Below are 24,432 nucleotides of genomic sequence, written 5' to 3'. Positions count from 1 at the left end.
GCCTGAAGGCTGCACGCAATACAGCTAACCCTAGGATAGCTTACTAATGATGTTGACTTTAACCTATCATCCATGAAAGGTCGTTTCGACAGGTGCAATGTTTGGACTGGTGCAATTTCCCCCCTGGAATAGTGGACAGCACCTCATGTGGTGATTACCTCCCCAATGAAATAAGTCCATTGTTTGGCTTTCTGCTTTGGCTTGCAAAGGAAAGTGGGACCTGGGAAACTGGCTTTCTCAGTCTCGTCAAGCCCTACCCCTAGATGTCGTTCATCCCCAGGATGACCCCAAGAGAAGGTGGTATACCCTATTCGTGAATGGTTCCCTGATTGTTCTAACTATCACCTAGCAGATACCAATGATAGTCGTTCTAGAGTGTCAAAATTTGACTTATGTCAATGGCTGTTCCTTGCGTAAGAGAAATAAGCAGCAACCATGGCTTGGATAAAGTATTGCAAGTGCTTAGAGGACATCAATAAAGCAGCCCAGGAAAGTCAACCTCCATGCTATTCTCCAGGTGGAATTTAATGTCATCCATGTAGCGTTAGCTCTGATATAGACAATGAGTTTTCCAAAAACTGAACTCATCAACTGAATGACCTGAGGTCTTGAGTGCCGACAGAGCATCTTCTGGGTAACTCACAACCCATGGTGGGGACCCGTCCCATCAGGGGGCTGCGTCTGCCTTGTGAATTCTACCCAAGTACAACCCGAGCATTTTAAAACGCCCAAGCTCCATATTGATGAGTCCCCCCCAGCACGTGGATGCGATCCAGTTGATAGGCATCGGTGACTTTGTGTTCACCGGGTCACATTGAATACAGTGAATACTGCCAGTGCTAATTTAAGATAGAGTAAGTGCCACAGTTTTGGGCTGACTGGACTCTTAAATGCTTGAAGAGCTGGAGAAGTGTTACTTTACCACATTTGCGTTGAACTGGTTACTGGTGAAAGAAACTTTAAGGTACAAGTCTAATTTCGGCTAGAAAGGCAGCAGCATGCCCCCCCAATAACCTTAATGTAAACAATATAACACAATAATATACACAAAGTAATATAACAAGAAAATTTAAATTTTAACAGGGCACAACATCACGAAATAGTCAAAACTGAATCCAACCCAACAGTTATAGCCCAGCGCAGTATTTTGCAATAATGAAGTACAAACACTGCCACACAAACAATAGCAGAACACATCCCCTCCACCTTAAAATGTCACACAATTTGGTAACAACAAACCCTGCCTCAATTTACTACGAAGGACATAACAATGCTCTGTGATCTGGGACATTCTGGTGTGTGTTTAAAAATTACTTTACGCTGTTTAACAGCTTTATCTTAAAAGAAGGGCATTTACATGTGCTTCAGTCTCTCGCAGTGCGTATTTCTTCCTGATCTTCCTAGGCTCCTAGGATCTTCCTAGGCTCATTAGCTGGTAATTTCACCCCGGATTGTAATATAGAGCGTTTTATGCTCAATAATAATAAAATTGCGTGTAAACTTTACTCTTTATTAATAACATTATATGCTTCTGTCTGGGGGAAAACCGTAATGAATTCCTCGCTCCTCAGTTTATCGGGATTGCTTACGCTGTAAAACGCATACCGCGTCGGCTATTGGCTGCGTTTTCTCTACCCAAAATTATGAAACCATACAGAATTTAAGTGAAATTGACATGCTAATTTCTCTGGTAGCAAGCAGACTGTAGAAGTAAAAATTCACCGAGGTCAGCGGTATGGGAACCCGCCTTTCATATTTTCCATTTAACTAAGGCACAAAAACAAGCCGCAGAGTGCATCCACCTTCAGGGAAAGAAACTTCTGCCAACGTATTCTACTCTTTCTACCCATGCTAATGAGACTTGCCCAGGAGCAGGAAGGCACAGGGTGACACTATTTGGCTTCGAGAGGCGAGGACAGATGCCTTCCTCCCAGAAGGGATCTTCACCCCTCAGACACTTGCAGCTGTCGCTCCAATGGAGTGATGGGAGTGAATAGCCATTTACGGCATTAGACAAGCAAACACCCATTTAAACTAAAGCGCTTGTGAAATACGTTCCCTTGTATTGTGTTTCTAGTGAGATACATTTCGCTTTTGAATTGAAACAGTTCACAAAAGCCAATGGACGATGGAGCGCGTGTGACATTTTAAAAATTAGGAAGCGTCACTTTTGTATATCCTTTGGCAGTGTGTCACGCCAAGCTGGCAATCGTGTCATACGCTCATTCACTAGGCCTGTTCTGGAGGTTCCAACCACGTGGGTCAGAGGACGGACGCACGTGGGTCAGCGGCGGGACGCAAGGGGGGGTTCTCGCGCTGCTATCAAAATAAACACAAGCGGCCGTGCCAACATTCAGATAAGCTGACACGCTAATAAAGCAAAAACTATTTGTGAAGCAAAAGGGGGACCGGTTGGCAGAGCTAGAATACTTATCTGTTATTACGGTTACCGGTGAAATATCAGAATGCAGCGTAATAGCAATGGCAACGGCAGTGGCAAACAACGACCACCTAATGCATCAAAGAAATTTAATTTTCTTTCTGTCAATAGCAAAGCCTGTCGTCTGGCTAATGATTCATCAACATGGCCTTTCTAGTCTGATCTTATCCTTTACTTTGAATAAGTAAATCATGATGGTAAACTTGAGATGGACGAAGCAAACCGGCCCCAGCGGCCCCAGCATCTCTCATGCATCTTTATTTGAACACTGTACTTATCTACTCCCTCAGAAAACAGAACCAGGAAGCGGGAAAGAAAAACACGTGTGTGCTAATCATTGATGTTGCAACTTTCTACTATTAAGTTTACAAAAAAGCTGCAAACTGTTCTTCTCTGTAGTTCTGAGGGCGAGTAAAAGAGATCCCCAGATTAAACAATTATTTTGCCACGAGCAAGCCTGGAAAATCCCTTTACAGGGGCCCTCAAATAGAAACGAGGAGAGACGTATCCGTGTTTTACCCTAGTGAGGCAAACAAGCACAAAGAGGGGGATTACGTGATGTAACAGGCGGAAGTGAGTGCGAACCCTGGTAGAGGTCAACCCACATACAAGCATTAAATACGCGTTCTTTTAACCATTTAGGGAAGAACATGAGCACACTGGGAAATATGCAAATATATCAGAGGCTAGTGTAAAATAGGAACATTCCAGTACAATCAGGAAGTAAGTGATGGTGAGTGTAAGGGCCAACACGGTATAAGCGAGTCAAAGGGCGCAGGAATTGAAGTTTTTAATCCAACTCAATTCAGGGTTTCGTCCTCCTAGGGCAGAAATTAAAAGGGTGAAACATTACTTTGTCAAACCTGTGTTGCATTGCTTCTATGACATCCAAGAAAGGTCATTGTATCATGCCCGTGATACGAAAAAGGTAAAACATATCAGCTGTAATTTTTAAAATTGTAGCCCAAACTCCAGGCGTTCTTAAGGGAGTCGCTCGACGAAGACACAAATTACAAAGGCAGCTACCACCCGGGACTCGAACCCATGTAGTCCTTCTGAACTCCGGCTTGTGTGCCACCCCCCAGACGACCCCAGATCTAGCGCACAGCAAACCCTTCTGGAGCGGCCCCTCGGGGCAGAACGGCCAATGGCTCACCTTGCTTGCCTGAGCCCACGACCTGCCCCCACTCGACATCTGTGCCGGTGTAGCTTCGCCTCGAAAACGCCAAACCGCTCCTGGCCTCATCTGGGCTCTCCCCCTGACATCGTGGTCCTGTTCTTGCCGCGTCGCCTATCACCACCGGACTCCAGCATCCGCCGCGACGACCTGCAGAGGGAAGAAATGAAGAGTAAACAAAGAAGCCCCGAGCGCGGGGCACACGGTGCTGTGGGAGAGCGTCCAGGGACAAGGGGGTCTCCTGGGCGCTCCCCACCTCTTTATTCTCCAGGGGCCAGGCGGGGGGGGGCCCGCCCCCCCCGGCCCGCCCCTCCTATAGCCCGCCCCCCCTGACCCGGACCTTTTACCTGGTATCCGGGTCAGGGAGGCCGCCGGCCAATCGGTGGTGGGTCGCGCCCCCCAGGGCCCGCCCCCACCACCGAGAGACAACAAAGGAGAATGGGGGGGAGACGGTCGCCGCGCCGCCATGCGTGCGGGGGGGCCGAGGGCCCCCCCTTTTCATTTACATCGTCAATATCCGTGTAACCCTCAATTCCGAACCCCACGGGATGTATGTCCCCAACAAGGATTAGCAAATCATTCAATTTGCTCGAAAGTGCCCAGCCATTTACCCCACACCCTCTGGTATTTTTTACGATTGATTATTCTTAACAAAGATTGTCATATGGTAGAACCAAAGTTACCTCAATAAAGAAACTCATCTTAAAATGATACTTAAAATATTGTGCAGTGGTAGCAGTGGCATTAAAAAACCGTAGTGAGGTCCCCTGCGATAAACCTTTGGGGGAGGGGGTTGCTGTAGTACCCACGCCACATGCCCTGCGGATGCATTTCACCGGGCAACGGAGGTGCAAAACATCTGCAGGAATTTCAGTGATGTGTTAGCTGTGGACGGATGAATGTTGGATGGATGGGTAATGGGTGCTGAGAGATAGATGCAAACAGTAAGTCACGATGAACACTGAAAATAAGAACTAAAGAAGAAAGAATACATTGAGAGAAATTGGGTGAGTTATGCTGAAAAGGGAGAATGATTGAGAATAGTGTCAGAAAAAGAGAAATGGAAAGCACAGAGAGAAAAAATCTACCTTGCTGCTGCAGACACAGGGAGTGACCGGTAACTTTGCTGCTATTACCGCCATTGCCGCTGCTGTCGAGTTTGGACCACACTGCCCGGCAGCACTTGGGGGGCGCACGTCGCCAGTGCCGGCAGAAAGCGCCAGGAGGCGCTTATAAGGAGTGAAGGGCCCCCGCGTCGCGGGATGCGCGCGGGCAGCGCCGGGCCAAGGGCGGGTCCGTCTGAGCCCGTCGGAGACCGGACGAGGCCTGGCTGGGCCCTCCCTCCAAATCCGCCAACCTAGTAAGAGAAAGTGCCACGATTTAGGAATCTTTCGGGTGAAGCTGCGGAACCAGGCTGTTTTTATCTAAAGTGATGTGACTGAAGACAACACCTGGTAGTTACCTGCATCAGGAAGGACTCTAGTGGAAGTATTGGCAGTTTTGAAACTTACACAGTATTGGCTCAGTGTGAATCTAAGGCTCCATCTTGACATTCTAGGATCTACTCCGGGTAGTGGGTGAATAAATTATAATCCCTTAAGAATTGACCTTGAGGGTGTAGCTAGTGTCTACTTTCGTTAGTTACATAGGCATTGGAGATTTTTAATGTGCTTGAGTGTTTTGAAGAAGTGCTGGTTGTTAAGTAATTTGTTTATAGCATAAATTTTAGTCAGGAGGAATTTCTTATTATCGTGGTTTAAATAGAGTCATGCACTCACTATTACTTTCTTAATGCACATGCTGATTATATTGTAATTGTTATTGCTAAACAGCAGGGAGCATTTACTGAAAGTTATTTATTTGGTTAAGAATGAGTAGGCGTAAAATTATTCCAGGAAAAAGCGCGGTAGGAACGCTTGATGCCGTCTTAACGAGGGCTGAATCAGTTCTCAACAATGAAATTCTGATGACAGAACGTAGGTTATCCTTGGAGCCTCTTGTAGGGCAAGGTAGGCTCTTTCTTACCCCCGCGCTTCCCGTAGTCTCACCGACCACGAATCAGGCTCTACAGCAAGATCAGTTAAGCCAATCCTCTGTTGGAACTTTTGTATCACCAAATATTCCTGTTTCACCCATGCTTGTAGAGCAGGAATCCAGTCCAAATAAAACTAAAGTGAGAACGAGAGGGCAGAAAGCTAGGAGGAAAACTAATCGCCCAAATACCTCACCTGAGGTAGTGAGGAAAACTCGGGGTGTTTCGAAAATAAATAAACCTGTGACAAAACCTTAAAAGAGAACTAAGGATGTAGACCCTTCATTAGGTATTAGTCTTGAGGGTAATACTTCTATTATACATCAAGAAAAGGTAGGGCTAGCACCGGGAACTAGATTAGAGAGTGATTTCTGGGGTAAGTTTGAATCTATGTTACATATAATAATAGATCCCATCATGCAGAAAATAAGCTCTGTTGAGAACAGTTTGTGTAGTCTAGAGAAGATGGTGGTATCTGCCCCCCCCCCGATGTAATCAAGGGCAATCTCGAACATGCCTACAGCTTTAGCTTTTACGGAAGGGGGAAAAGCAGGACAAGACAGGGATGGAGGAAATTTTGATGCTGGGCCATCTGCTACTAGTAGGGCTCCAGCAGTGAATGACCCCACTAACCAAAAGTCCGTTAGTACAGACCCTGTAGTTCCTAGACAGCTCCCATCTACAACAACGCGGCCCCCTACCAAGCAGAGAGATCATACACAAGAAGATAAGCCTCTACATGTGGCAGCCCTCCCTACTATCGACCTTCCACCAGAATCAACCCGTATGTAGTGATTCTGGGAAATGTCCCTGCTTTACCATCGGGGAAGAGGGAAGATTATCACCAGCTCCTGAATAAAATAAACCACTGGTTCACACAAAATACCACTATTGGCCCCCGTATACTTAATAACATACTTATGGCACGCAGGGTTAATTGGATAGGGGGCTCAAGTAAACAAGGGATGGGTGATTTCATTACAGGAGGCTACATTATGCATTAATCCTTTTAATGCAGCTCACACAGCCGCCTACATCACAAAGGTTTAGAGTAAGAACAAAGTGACATCACAGTATCCATAAAAGGCGTGTGCCAGGAGAGATCAGCCTCTTTTAAATGCGGCTCACAACAGATAAGTAGCCTCTCTACTCTCTCCTTTATTTTGTATGATTATTGAATTATTGAATTTGTTCATATATTGTATGATTTATTGAATTATTGAATTTGTTCACTGTTATCTGATAGCATCTGCCTTATGATTTTTCATGACTAAAGTTTTCCCCATGTACTACCTTTATGACAGCTCTCACCCTGTCCTTTCACCCCTTCTCGTTCCCTGACTTCCAATGTATGGTTGTCGCTTTCTCCCCCCCTCCCCTCTCCTCACCCTCTGACTCCACGGTGAGTCCGTGGGATGTTATTCAATCGCGATCTCGGCCTTAGCGCCTCGTTCTCGATCTCGACGGCCTCAGCGCCTCTCCATTCTCTACTCCTCCCGCTTTACCCCGTCACGACTCTCCCCGTAATACGTATCCATTTGATTCCCCATCTCTGATATAGACCCCCTTTCCCAGCGCGAGCCGCTCCGGAGCCGCTCCGATCCTCCGACGCGGTGCAGAGGAATGCACCCTGGCAACGGCGACGCAACGCGGTATGCTTCCTAGGGTGCTTTCCTCCCTCTCCGCCCATCAGCTGCTCGAGCGCGTCAGTTACCTTGCCGGTTGCGCTACGATCTCCCTGGGATATTTAACTGAGAGTCCTTGAGCCCCTCCGTTTTGAAAATACGATAAATAGGCTTAATTCCACACTGGCTTTCAGATTATAAGGTTCTAATTATAAAAAAAAAATAAAAAAAATAGGGAGGAATAAGTATTTTGAAGGCATTGTGTACCTACCCTACTTCAACCTGCCTATAGCTCATATGTAAACGCTTCCTTTAGCCTAACTAAGCCTCATACAAATATATTTAAAACATATCTGCCTATAGGTTTAATACTAATTTAACTTACCCCCACTTACCTACTATGTCTGACTTAGAATCAGACGATGCAGTGGCTAGCTCCCCTAACCACAATAGCGACGCCTTTAAAGCCTTCCTACAGAGGGAGATGAGGACCTGTATGCTGGATACATTCAGGGAGGTCATATCCAATAAAAGATCACTTTTGCTTGACCCTCCATGTGATTCTAATTACTCTAAGCCCCAAAAGAAATCCAGACACTGCCCTAGCACTGATGGAGGTCGTGACACCTCGCACGTCATGGGAGGTCCAAGCACCTCACAAGGTTTGGGAGGCCCTAGCGCCTCAAAAGGCAAGGTTGCCCCTCGCGGCACACTTGGGTTGGGTGTCCCTAGCGGCACAATTTTGACAGGTGTCCCAAGCGGCACATATACTGACAGTGCTCGTGTGGATCCTAGTTCTGATGAAGACGAGTTCTTCAACGAACCAGACGATGAGTTCGTGCTCGACCTCAATGAGGGAGACTTGGACGACTTGGATCTCAACACATTTTCAGAGGCAGACTCCTCACCCTCTTCAAAGGACGCGGTCCTTGACCCCCTAGGTGGAGAAATGTTCTCCCCAACCAACATATCTCACCCCAACAGCTCCAGATGGTATCCACATGACCATGTCGCAAAGTTCGTGACTAAATGGCTCAGAAACTCTCTCGAGTTACACTCTCGCAACACCATGAGGTCTGAATGCCCCAGGCCTTACATTGAGGATAAGGTATGCCAAACCCCCAACTTAGACCCTGACCTTATAAAGTTCCTATTCAAATTAGGTAAGGACCCCAGGAGGGGCCTTGAAAGAGCTCTTAAAGCCTGCCAGGATCGCCTCCTCGACCTTTTAGGCCCCCTTACTAGAATCCTCGACCTAGCTGAAGAATCCCACATTTCCAACACTCCCCTGGATACTAACCTAATCAGGGGATGGAGCCAAAGGGCAATTGTACTCCTTGGTAACGCAAATTCCTCACTTAACATCGAAAGAAGGAGGACCGTCCTCAATAGAATAAACCCCAAACTCGGCGATCTCGCAGAGAAGGAGCCTTCCTCTAAGCCTAATGGCCTCCTCTTTGGAGAGGACATGATTAAAACGCTGGGTAAATATGTCGCGACCTTTACCGCTCTGGACAGAGCACAAACTAATATGAAAAGGGTTTTCCCTACAAACCTTTTTGGCCGGGCCGGAAGAAGGGGCCGCTCTTCCGGCCGTGGAAATTTTCGGCCCTTCTCATCTGGAAGAGGAAGGGGTTCGAGCGGCAGAGGCTTCTACCCCTCCAACAATAGGCAATACTACCCGCCTAGAGGAAGAGGTTCGCGAGGAAGAGGCTTCCCCCCCCGTGGTGCCTCCAACAACGCTACTCAAGGTAAGTGCTCCTCTTCCTTCTTCCCCTCCCAAGGTCGGGGGCAGGCTCAGACATTTCCTTCACGTTTGGGAGTCCTTAACGCAAGACCCCTGGGTTCTAGAAACAGTTCAAGGGTTCAAAATAGAATTCCTAGAGATCCCATATCAATACGTCACTCCGAACCCTCTGGTTCTTCCTCCAGAACACCTGCAAATCGTCAAAGAAGAGGTCTCTTCTATGTTAAAGAAGGGTGCCATAATAGAGGTACCTTGGTCTCAGAAAAACTTCGTAAGCACCCTCTTCCTCGTCGAGAAGAAGGACAAGGGTTGGCGCCCAGTGATAAACCTTCGGGAGGTAAACAAATACCTCGTCTATCGACATTTCAAGATGGAGGGCATCCATCTTCTCAGGGATCTCCTCCTTCAAGGAGACTGGTTAGTCAAATTGGACTTAAAGGATGCCTATTTCACCATACCCATGGCTGCAGAACATCAACCCTTTCTCCAATTCATCTGGGACAATCGCCTTTTTCAGTTCCAGGCCCTTCCTTTCGGCCTTTCATCCGCACCTTGGTGTTTCACCAAGGTCATGAGAACGATCGTCTCCACCCTGAGAACCAGAGGTATCCGTCTCATTATTTACTTAGACGACATCCTCATCATGTCCCAATCCCATTCGCAGTTACTAAAAGATCTCCAGACCTCCAGGAATCTCATAGAGGACCTCGGATTCATTATAAACAGGGAAAAGTCCATTCTTTCACCCTCCACTTCTCTGGAGTTCCTAGGCTTCACTGTGGACACCTCCAGCTGTCTCCTCCTACTCCCAAAAAAGAAGATTGCCAAAATCCGCAAGGAAATCAGATTCGTCCTGAGACAACAATCTCTCTCCCTCCGAGAATTGGCCAGACTTCTTGGTCTCCTCTCTTCCTCGATCCAAGCTATCTTCCCAGGCCCGCTGAACTACCGTGCCCTTCAGAGAGTGAAAGCCAATGCTCTCAGATCCGGCCTCTGGTACGGAGACCATGTCTCCCTGGACGAACAAGCCAGACTAGAACTTTCTTGGTGGCTGGACAATTTGGATGCGTGGAACGGAAGGGCTATCTTCGGTTCAACTCCGGATTTCGTTCTAGAGTCAGACGCCAGCCTTCACGGCTGGGGAGCACGCCTCCTCGACCAGGACACCGGTGGTGTCTGGACCCCCTCAGAATCTTCTCACCATATAAATTTCTTAGAGCTGACAGCTGGACTCTACGCTCTGATGAGTTTCAGACACTCTCTCCAGGGCAGATCCGTTCTCCTGAAAATGGACAACATCTCTGCAGTCTCTTATATCAATCGTCTCGGTGGCACGAGGTCTGCCGACCTATCAGACCTGGCCAAGAAACTTTGGATGTTCTGCCTAGAACACAAAATCTCCCTGAGGGCAGAATATCTCCCAGGGAAATCCAATATTTCAGCAGACTGGAACTCGAGATTCCTTCTAGACTTCAGCGATTGGAAACTCGATACCTCTGTTTTCAACTCCCTTTTCCACTTCTGGGGTCCCTTCGACGTGGACCTCTTCGCAAGCCGGTTGACCTTTCAACTCCCCCAATACTTCAGCTGGATGCCAGACCCGGGTGCTCTGGCTGTGAACGCTTTCCTCCAGCCCTGGGCTCCCCTCTGCCCTTACACCTTTCCCCCCTTTGCGATGATCCAAAGGGTTCTGCAGAAGGTGAGACAGGAACAATGCTCCTTGGTCCTGATAACCCCCTTCTGGCCGTCTCAAGCATGGTTCCCCACTGCTCTGGAACTTTCTTGCGACGTTCCCTTCCTGATTCCGGCTACTCAGGGACTCCTCCTAAACGCAAACGGAGAAGATCACCACCTGGTTCTCTCAGGGAACCTGAACCTTCTTGCCTGGAAAGTGTCAGGCAATCTAACCAATTGTCTGGACTTTCGTCTTCGGCTCTCACCCTCCTTGGAGAATCTTGGGCACCTGGAACACACTACAGATATAATAACATCTGGAAAAAATGGTCTAGTTGGTGCTTGGAAAGGGACTTGGATCCCGTGGAAGCTCCTATCGCCAGTATAGTCAATTTTCTGGTGGAACTCTTCGACAGTGGTCTCTCCTATAGATCTATTAACTGTTTTAGATCTGCAATTTCAGCTGGACACTCTCTCGTCAATCATAGGACGGTAGGTAAAAATGTTATTATTTGTAGAGTTCTCAAAAGTATCAGACTTAAGAGACCTCCTAGACCTAAATATCAATCTGTTTGGGATGTCAAACTTTTGCTTGACCTTTTTTGCTCCTGGCCTGATAACTCCTTTCTTAATAGGAAATGTCTTTCAATTAAACTTGCCTCTCTTTTGTGCCTGATTTCTTGTTGCAGGGTTTCTGATGTCAAAGCCTTGGATGTTTCTTATAGATGTTATGACATGTTTGGTGTTAAATTTGAGATTCATAGGAGAACCAAGACTATGTCCGATTCCATTTTCTATCCTCGTTTTGATTTCTGCAAAAAACTTTGCGTTGTTAATTGTATGAAAGAATATGACTCAAGAATGAAGGACCTTCGTCCACCTGATACGAATCAGCTCCTTATCTCTTATGTCAAACCTTTTAAACCCATTTCATCTTGCTCCATTGCTAGATGGGTTAAGTTGGCTATGAGCCTTGCTGGTATCGACCTTTCTAAATTACAATTCTCCTATTAACATGACCAGAGAATCTGGATTTCATTAAAGACACGGAGGCTAACATTATCCCTCCCGTCCCTCCCTTGAGGGATATGGAGAATTGACTTGTTTTATATCGTCTTTAATGATTCATACCTTCTAACCTTATGCTTTTCTCGTTGCTTCTTCTGAAGGTTACCTTGTGCCTTTTTTGACTCCCTCTATTTCCTTTCAGACAATTCTAATTGATGAATCTCCAAGGATTCTCCAGGTCTCTCCAAGGATCTTCCAAGTTTCTTCATTACCTCCTTCAAGTTTCAAGATGCATTCTTCGTTCCTCCTGTCGTTCAAGGCATTTAAAAGAGGCTGATCTCTCCTGGCACACGCCTTTTATGGATACTGTGATGTCACTTTGTTCTTACTCTAAACCTTTGTGATGTAGGCGGCTGTGTGAGCTGCATTAAAAGGATTAATGCATAATGTTAGCCTCCGTGTCTTTAATGAAATCCAGATTCTCTGGTCATGTTAATAGGAGAATCGCAATTGTATTATTATAAACTTTGATAATCCCCATATAGCCGGAGGCTACTTGCCAGGGATTTCAGTTTGACCCCCCTGGTGGGCTCTGTCATCAAGATACTACCCCTGGGCTTTTTCTATAGGCCGCCCATTAGCAGGGATGAGACAATGGTTGACAGGGAGGAATCAATAGTAAGGGGTGGCTGTGTAAGACCATATCACTGGTTACATTCTATTCCCCAGACTTACCCACTGATACCTGTAGATAGGCCGTTTGATACTAATCGCAGTATAGTTGTACGGAATAGGTTTGATACCCTGTCCGGCATGAAAGAATGTGATTGACTGGGGGGTCGTAATTTAAAAGGGCCAGAGCAGGTGGTATCGACCCAGGATCAAGGGGATGTAACCTCAAGACCGTCAAGGAAGCCCCCTAAAAACTTCCTATCGCGGAATATAGCGGGGTTAGCAGCGAAACTACAGGATCCCAGATGGGTAGCTTTTATGAAACAATTTCAGGTAATCTGCCTACAGGAAACATGGTCGCTTGATGATGATCTACTCCTGGATGGTTATAAGGCCTTCTTTGTTCCAGCTAGACCATCCAGGAGTGGGAGACATAGAGGCGGATTGGTTACATTTATTACTGTGGCTAATAACTGTAAATTACAGCTGATGCCTATCTCTCATCCTGATATTCAGGTGATAATGGCCCGTAAAGGAGGTATGATTTGGGGAATTGTTATTTTTTATAATTCTTTCTTTCCCTCAACAGAGTGTAGTAATCTATCTGCACTGGGAGATGCTATGAAACAATCACTGAGTGCCAGTCTCCACAGTCTCCTGGTAGCCGGCGATTTAAATGTACACCCATGGGCGAGCGTCTCACGGTTTGTATGTCGGAATTAGGTTGCCCACGAATACACGGGTTTCACTTTGAGCATTCTGCTCAAGGTGAGAAGCTAAATGATATGATCAATGAATTAGATCTGACGGCCACATTGTCTTTAACCGACCCTTGCACTAATTTCACTGTGCCCACATTTAAGGGCCAGGGAAAAGAATCTTTTATAGATTATATCTTAATCTCGTCTTCATTACAGTCATTTGTGAAGAATTTTAAAATCTCAGGGAGTAAATTTAGCGACCATAATCCCCTAACGCTGTATTTGTCAGGTTTACTGGCAGATAAATGTGCGGAGGAAGTGAATACTACGTCCAATTGATGGTAGGCATAGATTAAAATGGTCTCAAGTAACTCCAGAAATATTTTACAATGAGGTTAAATCAGTATGTAGCAATTAACTGTCTCTCTGTTTAGAGGCGCGATCTACGCCAATAGAGATCTTAAATGCTTATAATATCATTTCACATAAGGTGTCCATGCTTCTATCTACCCCAGTGAAAGGAAACGCTAGGTCGGGACCTAGATGGTTTAACCCCCACTGCTCCAAAGCTGCAAAAAGGTTGAGGGAGGCCTTGTAAAAAAAAAACAGAAATTAAACTGACGTTTTAAATTGTTGTATGGGGTATAAAGCGGCACTCACCACTCGAAAGAAAGTACTAAAATATGAAGCATGGAGGGAATTGCTAGAATCTAGCACCCTCAGAAATAGTTCGAAGTTTTGGGGGATTGTGAACAGGCAAGGGGGGGAGGGCCTTGAATCCTACATAACCGGGAAGGAGTGGGTAACACACTTTTAATCTATGTTTGATATGAGGAATGGGCATAGTGACAGGGAGCTCCGTGCCACACATGAGGCAGGAATAAAATTTGAGATGTGTGAAATTCTGGAAGGTATAATGGGATTAACAGTGGGTAAAGCACCCGGGCAGGATGGGATTCCCCCAGATCTTTTTAAGTCAGACCCTTCCTTTTGGGCCCCGATATTAGAACATGTATTCAATGCGGCAGCACAGTATGGCTGTCCTAAGTCATGGGCAACATCTACAATAGTTCCTGTTTTTAAAAAAGGTGACAGAAATAGTACACTGTGTTATAGACCTATTTCTTTAATTGATTCTGTGGCAAAGGTGGTAGGGCGATCCTTCTTTAGAGATTGACATCGTGGGATGAGGCACATATGATTTTGTCAGAAGTCTAATACGGTTTTGTACGTGGTCGGTCTACTATAGCTCAATGTCTTAATTTAAAGTACACCGTTGCACGCTCTGGGACCATCCATCTGGCCTTCATGGATCTGTCATCAGCTTTCGACTGTGTCAACCGGAGAATGCTATGGCAGTCCATGAGGGCTATAGGAGTGGATAATGATATTGTTAACTTCCTGGACGACATGCACAAGTCCACCGAAGCCAATGTTGCGTTTTCCCAGGGTTTGCGGGTCATGAGGGATTTTAACATCAAAAAGGGAGTCCGGCAAGGCTGTATACGGCCCCCTTTTTATTTAACTTTTATATTAACGACCTGGATAACGTTATAAGGGCTACTGGTGCAGATTACCTGAGTGTAGGACGACGCGGGATTCCTGTCCTGCTATAGGCGGATGACGCCGTTCTTATATCCAGGACTGAAAAAGGGCTACAAACACTTTTTTCTGCTTTTGCAAGTTTTATGTTAGACAGGGATCTGTTGATTAACAATTCTAAATCGTATGTCATGCAGGTGGGGCAGAGGGTTAAGAAGAATTATCAATTTCGAGTGGGAGACTCAAAGATTCCATGTACCAATGTGTTCTCTTATCTAGGTGTCCTTTTTGACGACAAGATAAACTGGGGCCCTCCATTGCAGAAAACAAAAGGGAACATGGTGAGGGCGAATTTGGCAATCTTCAATTTCGCATCTAAAATAAGGAAGATGCCTACTGGGGCCTTGTTGCAAGTGTATAAGGCAAAAAGTCTGCCCATAGCCTCATATGGCAGCAAATTATGGGGTTATAATGCTGGACAGACCCTCCAAATACCGGAAAATGACTTTTTGAAGCGCTTATTATGTGTTCCTCGGGGTACCTCTAATATGGTGGCTCATGAGGAATTAGGGGTCCCTTACTTAAATGATGTACTATCTCTTCGACCCCTTACCTGCTGGTTAAATAGTTGGTTGAATACAGATATCCCTCTTACCCACTTGATTTTAAGAGATTGTATGGCCCTTGATAACTCAACTTGTATCCCGTGGCTGAGCTATGTGAAGAGAAGTCTAGAAAGGTTGGGTCGGGGGGATCTATTTATTAATCCTGACTGCATTGTAAAGAGGGATGTGGAAGCAATTAAGGTAGCCTTTTTGTTAGAGAGAAATATGGAAAGGGAAGCCAAGGAGGTTGAGAAATCTAGTGTGCATACACATATTATGCTTAAAACAACTCCTAGGACAGAGCAATACGTCCCTGTCTACGCATGACATATTCCTGCTAACCAGGTTTCGGTTGAACCTCTTTCACCTCCTACTTGCCAGACCCAAATGTTTTACTAGAGGCATGGTGGCAGCTCCCTGCGGCTGCGATGATCAGTCTCCGCAGGACATGCTGCATTTTATGTTTTTATGTAATTTTTATGCTTTCCCTCAAAAACAATTCCTGGTCCCAATTTTAAAAGGAATGAATTTTAACCAGGCTTGGCCCGCAATTATGTATTTGCAATTATTAAAAGATGACTGCTTACCTTTTATACTGGGTTTTTTAAAAGGTTGTGTTAATTACAGGAAGTATATGGATCGATAATGTATGCTTTCCTTAGGTCTTTTTTTAAAATTATTTATTATTTTCATTGTAATTATGGCGCTCTTCTATTGATCAAGCACGGATTTTTTTAAATTGTATTACTGATGTGCAACTTTTATGGTTTTATTATTAAACCGAATAAAGTTTATGAAATGAAAAATGAGTCAAAGAGCAGCGTTTAAAGAGCTTTATATCCTGAAGCTGCTGTTAATGATATTTTTACCATGAAATTTCATCTTAAAACAGCAGATCACCCTGAAGTTCCCCCCATGGGAGGGGGAAATCTGGGCCCTCGGGGACTGTGGGGCCTTGTGTTACGCTCCCGGATGGGCAAGTGTAATGTATTCTATTGATATTCCTGGCTTTTTATGGAATTCGAGGAGTAAGCCATGCATTTTCCTGACTTACTGCTGAAATGCACATGCCATTGAGGCAAACCACAAGAGAAAATCAGAGTAACATGTTTGTGAATCGGTTTTGGAAAGTCTTGGTAAGTACAATCACTGCAAACGTTATACTTTGTTAGATTTTGTTACCATTTTGTCCAATAAGTAAGTAAGTAACATATTTATTGTACAGTTAGTTAAAATCTTCACAAAAACGACCATCTCTTATAAAACTGTAAAACTTCAATTTAAAAGGCTAGTAGCCACAATTAAGCGCACAGTAAAAATCGCAAAGAGAGAGCGTCCCCCAGCCTTGGTTGGACATAGTCCAGATTCTTCATTTTTTGTAAGGGAGATTTAGCAGCAGTTCTGAATGTAAGATAACCTCCCTAGGTCAGAGTCTTAGCGGCAAAATGAGGGAGACCATTGAATACAGGTTAAAGTGCTTAGTGAAGCATTGACTTTTATGGCTCAGTACAAAGTGGCCGAGATTAGCCCGCTAATGTTTTTCTTCAAGGCTTGGATGTGCAAGAGTGCTTAGTACTTGGTGTAATAAAGGCGTTGTCAGAGACTTTCGCTTAGTGGGTCAGGGGGGCGATTCCAACCCAGCTCCAATGCCACTTCTCAGGTAATCTGTTTGTATCTTTTTTAGTCTGTGATCAGCAGCAGTTAAGATTTTTACCAGGCAACAGCTTAGTTGAATATCTTTGCCAGAGAAACTTGCTAGCACTGATGGCGCGCAGGATTACCAGCTCAATTTACCGTACTCACCTTGGCCCATAAACATTCACACTTTGTACTAGTAATCCTGCTTCTACTTACACCCTATCTGTTCTTAATTCCTTTAGGGCTTATACCTGTACACCATTACTTACCAATCCTTGTCACCTTTGTTATAAGTCCTAGGAATCGAAAAGGGAGTTAGCATAATAGATCACGAAATAGTCAAAACTGAATCCAACCCAACAGTTATAGCCCAGCGCAGTATTTTGCAATAATGAAGTACAAACACTGCCACACAAACAATAGCAGAACACATCCCCTCCACCTTAAAATGTCACACAATTTGGTAACAACAAACCCTGCCTCAATTTACTACGAAGGACATAACAATGCTCTGTGATCTGGGACATTCTGGTGTGTGTTTAAAAATTACTTTACGCTGTTTAACAGCTTTATCTTAAACGAAGGGCATTTACATGTGCTTCAGTCTCTCGCAGTGCGTATTTCTTCCTGATCTTCCTAGGCTCCTAGGATCTTCCTAGGCTCATTAGCTGGTAATTTCACCCCGGATTGTAATATAGAGCGTTTTATGCTCAATAATAATAAAATTGCGTGTAAACTTTACTCTTTATTAATAACATTATATGCTTCTGTCTGGGGGAAAACCGTAATGAATTCCTCGCTCCTCAGTTTATCGGGATTGCTTACGCTGTAAAACGCATACCGCGTCGGCTATTGGCTGCGTTTTCTCTACCCAAAATTATGAAACCATACAGAATTTAAGTGAAATTGACATGCTAATTTCTCTGGTAGCAAGCAGACTGTAGAAGTAAAAATTCACCGAGGTCAGCGGTATGGGAACCCGCCTTTCATATTTTCCATTTAACTAAGGCACAAAAACAAGCCGCAGAGTGCATCCACCTTCAGGGAAAGAAACTTCTGCCAACGTATTCTACTCTTTCTACCCATGCTAATGAGACTTGCCCAGGAGCAGGAAGGCACAGGGTGACACTATTTGGCTTCGAGAGGCGAGGACAGATGCCTTCCTCCCAGAAGGGATCTTCACCCCTCAGACACTTGCAGCTGTCGCTCCAATGGAGTGATGGGAGTGAATAGCCATTTACGGCATTAGACAAGCAAACACCCATTTAAACTAAAGCGCTTGTGAAATACGTTCCCTTGTATTGTGTTTCTAGTGAGATACATTTCGCTTTTGAATTGAAACAGTTCACAAAAGCCAATGGACGATGGAGCGCGTGTGACATTTTAAAAATTAGGAAGCGTCACTTTTGTATATCCTTTGGCAGTGTGTCACGCCAAGCTGGCAATCGTGTCATACGCTCATTCACTAGGCCTGTTCTGGAGGTTCCAACCACGTGGGTCAGAGGACGGACGCACGTGGGTCAGCGGCGGGACGCAAGGGGGGGTTCTCGCGCTGCTATCAAAATAAACACAAGCGGCCGTGCCAACATTCAGATAAGCTGACACGCTAATAAAGCAAAAACTATTTGTGAAGCAAAATGGGGACCGGTTGGCAGAGCTAGAATACTTATCTGTTATTACGGTTACCGGTGAAATATCAGAATGCAGCGTAATAGCAATGGCAACGGCAGTGGCAAACAACGACCACCTAATGCATCAAAGAAATTTAATTTTCTTTCTGTCAATAGCAAAGCCTGTCGTCTGGCTAATGATTCATCAACATGGCCTTTCTAGTCTGATCTTATCCTTTACTTTGAATAAGTAAATCATGATGGTAAACTTGAGATGGACGAAGCAAACCGGCCCCAGTGGCCCCAGCATCTCTCATGCATCTTTATTTGAACACTGTACTTATCTACTCCCTCAGAAAACAGAACCAGGAAGCGGGAAAGAAAAACACGCGTGTGCTAATCATTGACGTTGCAACTTTCTACTATTAAGTTTACAAAAAAGCTGCAAACTGTTCTTCTCTGTAGTTCTGAGGGCGAGTAAAAGAGATCCCCAGATTAAACAATTCTTTTGCCACGAGCAAGCCTGGAAAATCCCTTTACAGGGGCCCTCAAATAGAAACGAGGAGAGACGTATCCGTGTTTTACCCTAGTGAGGCAAACAAGCACAAAGAGGGGGATTACGTGATGTAACAGGCGGAAGTGAGTGCGAACCCTGGTAGAGGTCAACCCACATACAAGCATTAAATACGCGTTCTTTTAACCATTTAGGGAAGAACATGAGCACACTGGGAAATATGCAAATATATCAGAGGCTAGTGTAAAATAGGAACATTCCAGTACAATCAGGAAGTAAGTGATGGTGAGTGTAAGGGCCAACACGGTATAAGCGAGTCAAAGGGCGCAGGAATTGAAGTTTTTAATCCAACTCAATTCAGGGTTTCGTCCTCCTAGGGCAGAAATTAAAAGGGTGAAACATTACTTTGTCGAACCTGTGTTGCATTGCTTCTATGACATCCAAGAAAGGTCATTGTATCATGCCCGTGATACGAAAAAGGTAAAACATATCAGCTGTAATTTTTAAAATTGTAGCCCAAACTCCAGGCGTTCTTAAGGGAGTCGCTCGACGAAGACACAAATTACAAAGGCAGCTACCACCCGGGACTCGAACCCATGTAGTCCTTCTGAACTCCGGCTTGTGTGCCACCCCCCAGACGACCCCAGATCTAGCGCACAGCAAACCCTTCTGGAGCGGCCCCTCGGGGCAGAACGGCCAATGGCTCACCTTGCTTGCCTGAGCCCACGACCTGCCCCCACTCGACATCTGTGCCGGTGTAGCTTCGCCTCGAAAACGCCAAACCGCTCCTGGCCTCATCTGGGCTCTCCCCCTGACATCGTGGTCCTGTTCTTGCCGCGTCGCCTATCACCACCGGACTCCAGCATCCGCCGCGACGACCTGCAGAGGGAAGAAATGAAGAGTAAACAAAGAAGCCCCGAGCGCGGGGCACACGGTGCTGTGGGAGAGCGTCCAGGGACAAGGGGGTCTCCTGGGCGCTCCCCACCTCTTTATTCTCCAGGGGCCAGGCGGGGGGGGGGGCACGCCCCCCCCCGGCCCGCCCCTCCTATAGCCCGCCCCCCCTGACCCGGACCTTTTACCTGGTATCCGGGTCAGGGAGGCCGCCGGCCAATCGGTGGTGGGTCGCGCCCCCCAGGGCCCGCCCCCACCACCGAGAGACAACAAAGGAGAATGGGGGGGAGACGGTCGCCGCGCCGCCATGCGTGCGGGGGGGCCGAGGGCCCCCCCTTTTCATTTACATCGTCAATATCCGTGTAACCCTCAATTCCGAACCCCACGGGATGTATGTCCCCAACAAGGATTAGCAAATCATTCAATTTGCTCGAAAGTGCCCAGCCATTTACCCCACACCCTCCGGTATTTTTTACGATTGATTATTCTTAACAAAGATTGTCATATGGTAGAACCAAAGTTACCTCAATAAAGAAACTCATCTTAAAATGATACTTAAAATATTGTGCAGTGGTAGCAGTGGCATTAAAAAACCGTAGTGAGGTCCCCTGCGATAAACCTTTGGGGGAGGGGGTTGCTGTAGTACCCACGCCACATGCCCTGCGGATGCATTTCACCGGGCAACGGAGGTGCAAAACATCTGCAGGAATTTCAGTGATGTGTTAGCTGTGGACGGATGAATGTTGGATGGATGGGTAATGGGTGCTGAGAGATAGATGCAAACAGTAAGTCACGATGAACACTGAAAATAAGAACTAAAGAAGAAAGAATACATTGAGAGAAATTGGGTGAGTTCTGCTGAAAAGGGAGAATGATTGAGAATAGTGTCAGAAAAAGAGAAATGGAAAGCACAGAGAGAAAAAATCTACCTTGCTGCTGCAGACACAGGGAGTGACCGGTAACTTTGCTGCTATTACCGCCATTGCCGCTGCTGTCGAGTTTGGACCACACTGCCCGGCAGCACTTGGGGGGCGCACGTCGCCAGCGCCGGGAGAAAGCGCCAGGAGGCGCTTATAAGGAGTGAAGGGCCCCCGCGTCGCGGGATGCGCGCGGGCAGCGCCGGGCCAAGGGCGGGTCCGTCTGAGCCCGTCGGAGACCGGACGAGGCCGGGCTGGGCCCTCCCTCCAAATCCGCCAACCTAGTAAGAGAAAGTGCCACGATTTAGGAATCTTTCGGGTGAAGCTGCGGAACCAGGCTGTTTTTATCTAAAGTGATGTGACTGAAGACAACACCTGGTAGTTACCTGCATCAGGAAGGACTCTAGTGGAAGTATTGGCAGTTTTGAAACTTACACAGTATTGGCTCAGTGTGAATCTAAGGCTCCATCTTGACATTCTAGGATCTACTCCGGGTAGTGGGTGAATAAATTATAATCCCTTAAGAATTGACCTTGAGGGTGTAGCTAGTGTCTACTTTCGTTAGTTACATAGGCATTGGAGATTTTTAATGTGCTTGAGTGTTTTGAAGAAGTGCTGGTTATTAAGTAATTTGTTTATAGCATAAATTTTAGTCAGGTGGAATTTCTTATTATCGTGGTTTAAATAGAGTCATGCACTCACTATTACTTTCTTAATGCACATGCTGATTATATTGTAATTGTTATTGCTAAACAGCAGGGAGCATTTACTGAAAGTTATTTATTTGGTTAAGAATGAGTAGGCGTAAAATTATTCCAGGAAAAAGCGCGGTAGGAACGCTTGATGCCGTCTTAACGAGGGCTGAATCAGTTCTCAACAATGAAATTCTGATGACAGAACGTAGGTTATCCTTGGAGCCTCTTGTAGGGCAAGGTAGGCTCTTTCTCACCCCCGCGCTTCCCGTAGTCTCACCGACCACGAATCAGGCTCTACAGCAAGATCAGTTAAGCCAATCCTCTGTTGGAACTTTTGTATCACCAAATATTCCTGTTTCACCCATGCTTGTAGAGCAGGAATCCAGTCCAAATAAAACTAAAGTGAGAACGAGAGGGCAGAAAGCTAGGAGGAAAACTAATCGCCCAAATACCTCACCTGAGGTAGTGAGGAAAACTCGGGGTGTTTCGAAAATAAATAAACCTGTGACAAAACCTTAAAAGAGAACTAAGGATGTAGACCCTTCATTAGGTATTAGTCTTGAGGGTAATACTTCTATTATACATCAAGAAAAGGTAGGGCTAGCACCGGGAACTAGATTAGAGAGTGATTTCTGGGGTAAGTTTGAATCTATGTTACATATAATAATAGATCCCATCATGCAGAAAATAAGCTCTGTTGAGAACAGTTTGTGTAGTCTAGAGAAGATGGTGGTATCTGCCCCCCCCCCGATGTAATCAAGGGCAATCTCGAACATGCCTACAGCTTTAGCTTTTACGGAAGGGGGAAAAGCAGGACAAGACAGGGATGGAGGAAATTTTGATGCTGGGCCATCTGCTACTAGTAGGGCTCCAGCAGTGAATGACCCCACTAACCAAAAGTCCGTTAGTACAGACCCTGTAGTTCCTAGACAGCTCCCATCTACAACAACGCGGCCCCCTACCATTCAGAGAGATCAGACACAAGAAGATAAGCCTCTACATGTGGCAGCCCTCCCTACTATCGACCTTCCACCAGAATCAACCCGTATGTAGTGATTCTGGGAAATGTCCCTGCTTTACCATCGGGGAAGAGGGAAGATTATCACCAGCTCCTGAATAAAATAAACCACTGGTTCACACAAAATACCACTATTGGCCCCCGTATACCTAATAACATACTTATGGCACGCAGGGTTAATTGGATAGGGGGCTCAAGTAAACAAGGGATGGGTGATTTCATTACAGGAGGCTACATTATGCATTAATCCTTTTAATGCAGCTCACACAGCCGCCTACATCACAAAGGTTTAGAGTAAGAACAAAGTGACATCACAGTATCCATAAAAGGCGTGTGCCAGGAGAGATCAGCCTCTTTTAAATGCGGCTCACAACAGATAAGTAGCCTCTCTACTCTCTCCTTTATTTTGTATGATTATTGAATTATTGAATTTGTTCATATATTGTATGATTTATTGAATTATTGAATTTGTTCACTGTTATCTGATAGCATCTGCCTTATGATTTTTCATGACTAAAGTTTTCCCCATGTACTACCTTTATGACAGCTCTCACCCTGTCCTTTCACCCCTTCTCGTTCCCTGAATTCCAATGTATGGTTGTCGCTTTCTCCCCCCCTCCCCTCTCCTCACCCTCTGACTCCACGGTGAGTCCGTGGGATGTTATTCAATCGCGATCTCGGCCTTAGCGCCTCGTTCTCGATCTCGACGGCCTCAGCGCCTCTCCATTCTCTACTCCTCCCGCTTTACCCCGTCACGACTCTCCCCGTAATACGTATCCATTTGATTCCCCATCTCTGATATAGACCCCCTTTCCCAGCGCGAGCCGCTCCGGAGCCGCTCCGATCCTCCGACGCGGTGCAGAGGAATGCACCCTGGCAACGGCGACGCAACGCGGTATGCGTCCTAGGGTGCTTTCCTCCCTCTCCGCCCATCAGCTGCTCGAGCGCGTCAGTTACCTTGCCGGTTGCGCTACGATCTCCCTGGGATATTTAACTGAGAGTCCTTGAGCCCCTCCGTTTTGAAAATACGATAAATAGGCTTAATTCCACACTGGCTTTCAGATTATAAGGTTCTAATTATTAAAAAAAAAAAAAAAAAAGGGAGGAATAAGTATTTTGAAGGCATTGTGTACCTACCCTACTTCAACCTGCCTATAGCTCATATGTAAACGCTTCCTTTAGCCTAACTAAGCCTCATACAAATATATTTAAAACATATCTGCCTATAGGTTTAATACGAATTTAACTTACCCCCACTTACCTACTATGTCTGACTTAGAATCAGACGATGCAGTGGCTAGCTCCCCTAACCACAATAGCGACGCCTTTAAAGCCTTCCTACAGAGGGAGATGAGGACCTGTATGCTGGATACATTCAGGGAGGTCATATCCAATAAAAGATCACTTTTGCTTGACCCTCCATGTGATTCTAATTACTCTAAGCCCCAAAAGAAATCCAGACACTGCTCCTAGCACTGATGGAGGTCGTGACACCTGGCACGTCATGGGAGGTCCAAGCACCTCACAAGGTTTGGGAGGCCCTAGCGCCTCAAAAGGCAAGGTTGCCCCTCGCGGCACACTTGGGTTGGGTGTCCCTAGCGGCACAATTTTGACAGGTGTCCCAAGCGGCACATATACTGACAGTGCTCGTGTGGATCCTAGTTCTGATGAAGACGAGTTCTTCAACGAACCAGACGATGAGTTCGTGCTCGACCTCGATGAGGGAGACTTGGACGACTTGGATCTCAACACATTTTCAGAGGCAGACTCCTCACCCTCTTCAAAGGACGCGGTCCTTGACCCCCTAGGTGGAGAAATGTTCTCCCCAACCAACATATCTCACCCCAACAGCTCCAGATGGTATCCACATGACCATGTCGCAAAGTTCGTGACTAAATGGCTCAGAAACTCTCTCGAGTTACACTC

This window comes from Lissotriton helveticus, chromosome 8 (genome assembly GCF_964261635.1).
Source record: "Lissotriton helveticus chromosome 8, aLisHel1.1, whole genome shotgun sequence".
NCBI lineage: Eukaryota > Metazoa > Chordata > Amphibia > Caudata > Salamandridae > Lissotriton > Lissotriton helveticus.
Note: the sequence above shows the minus strand (reverse complement) of the source record.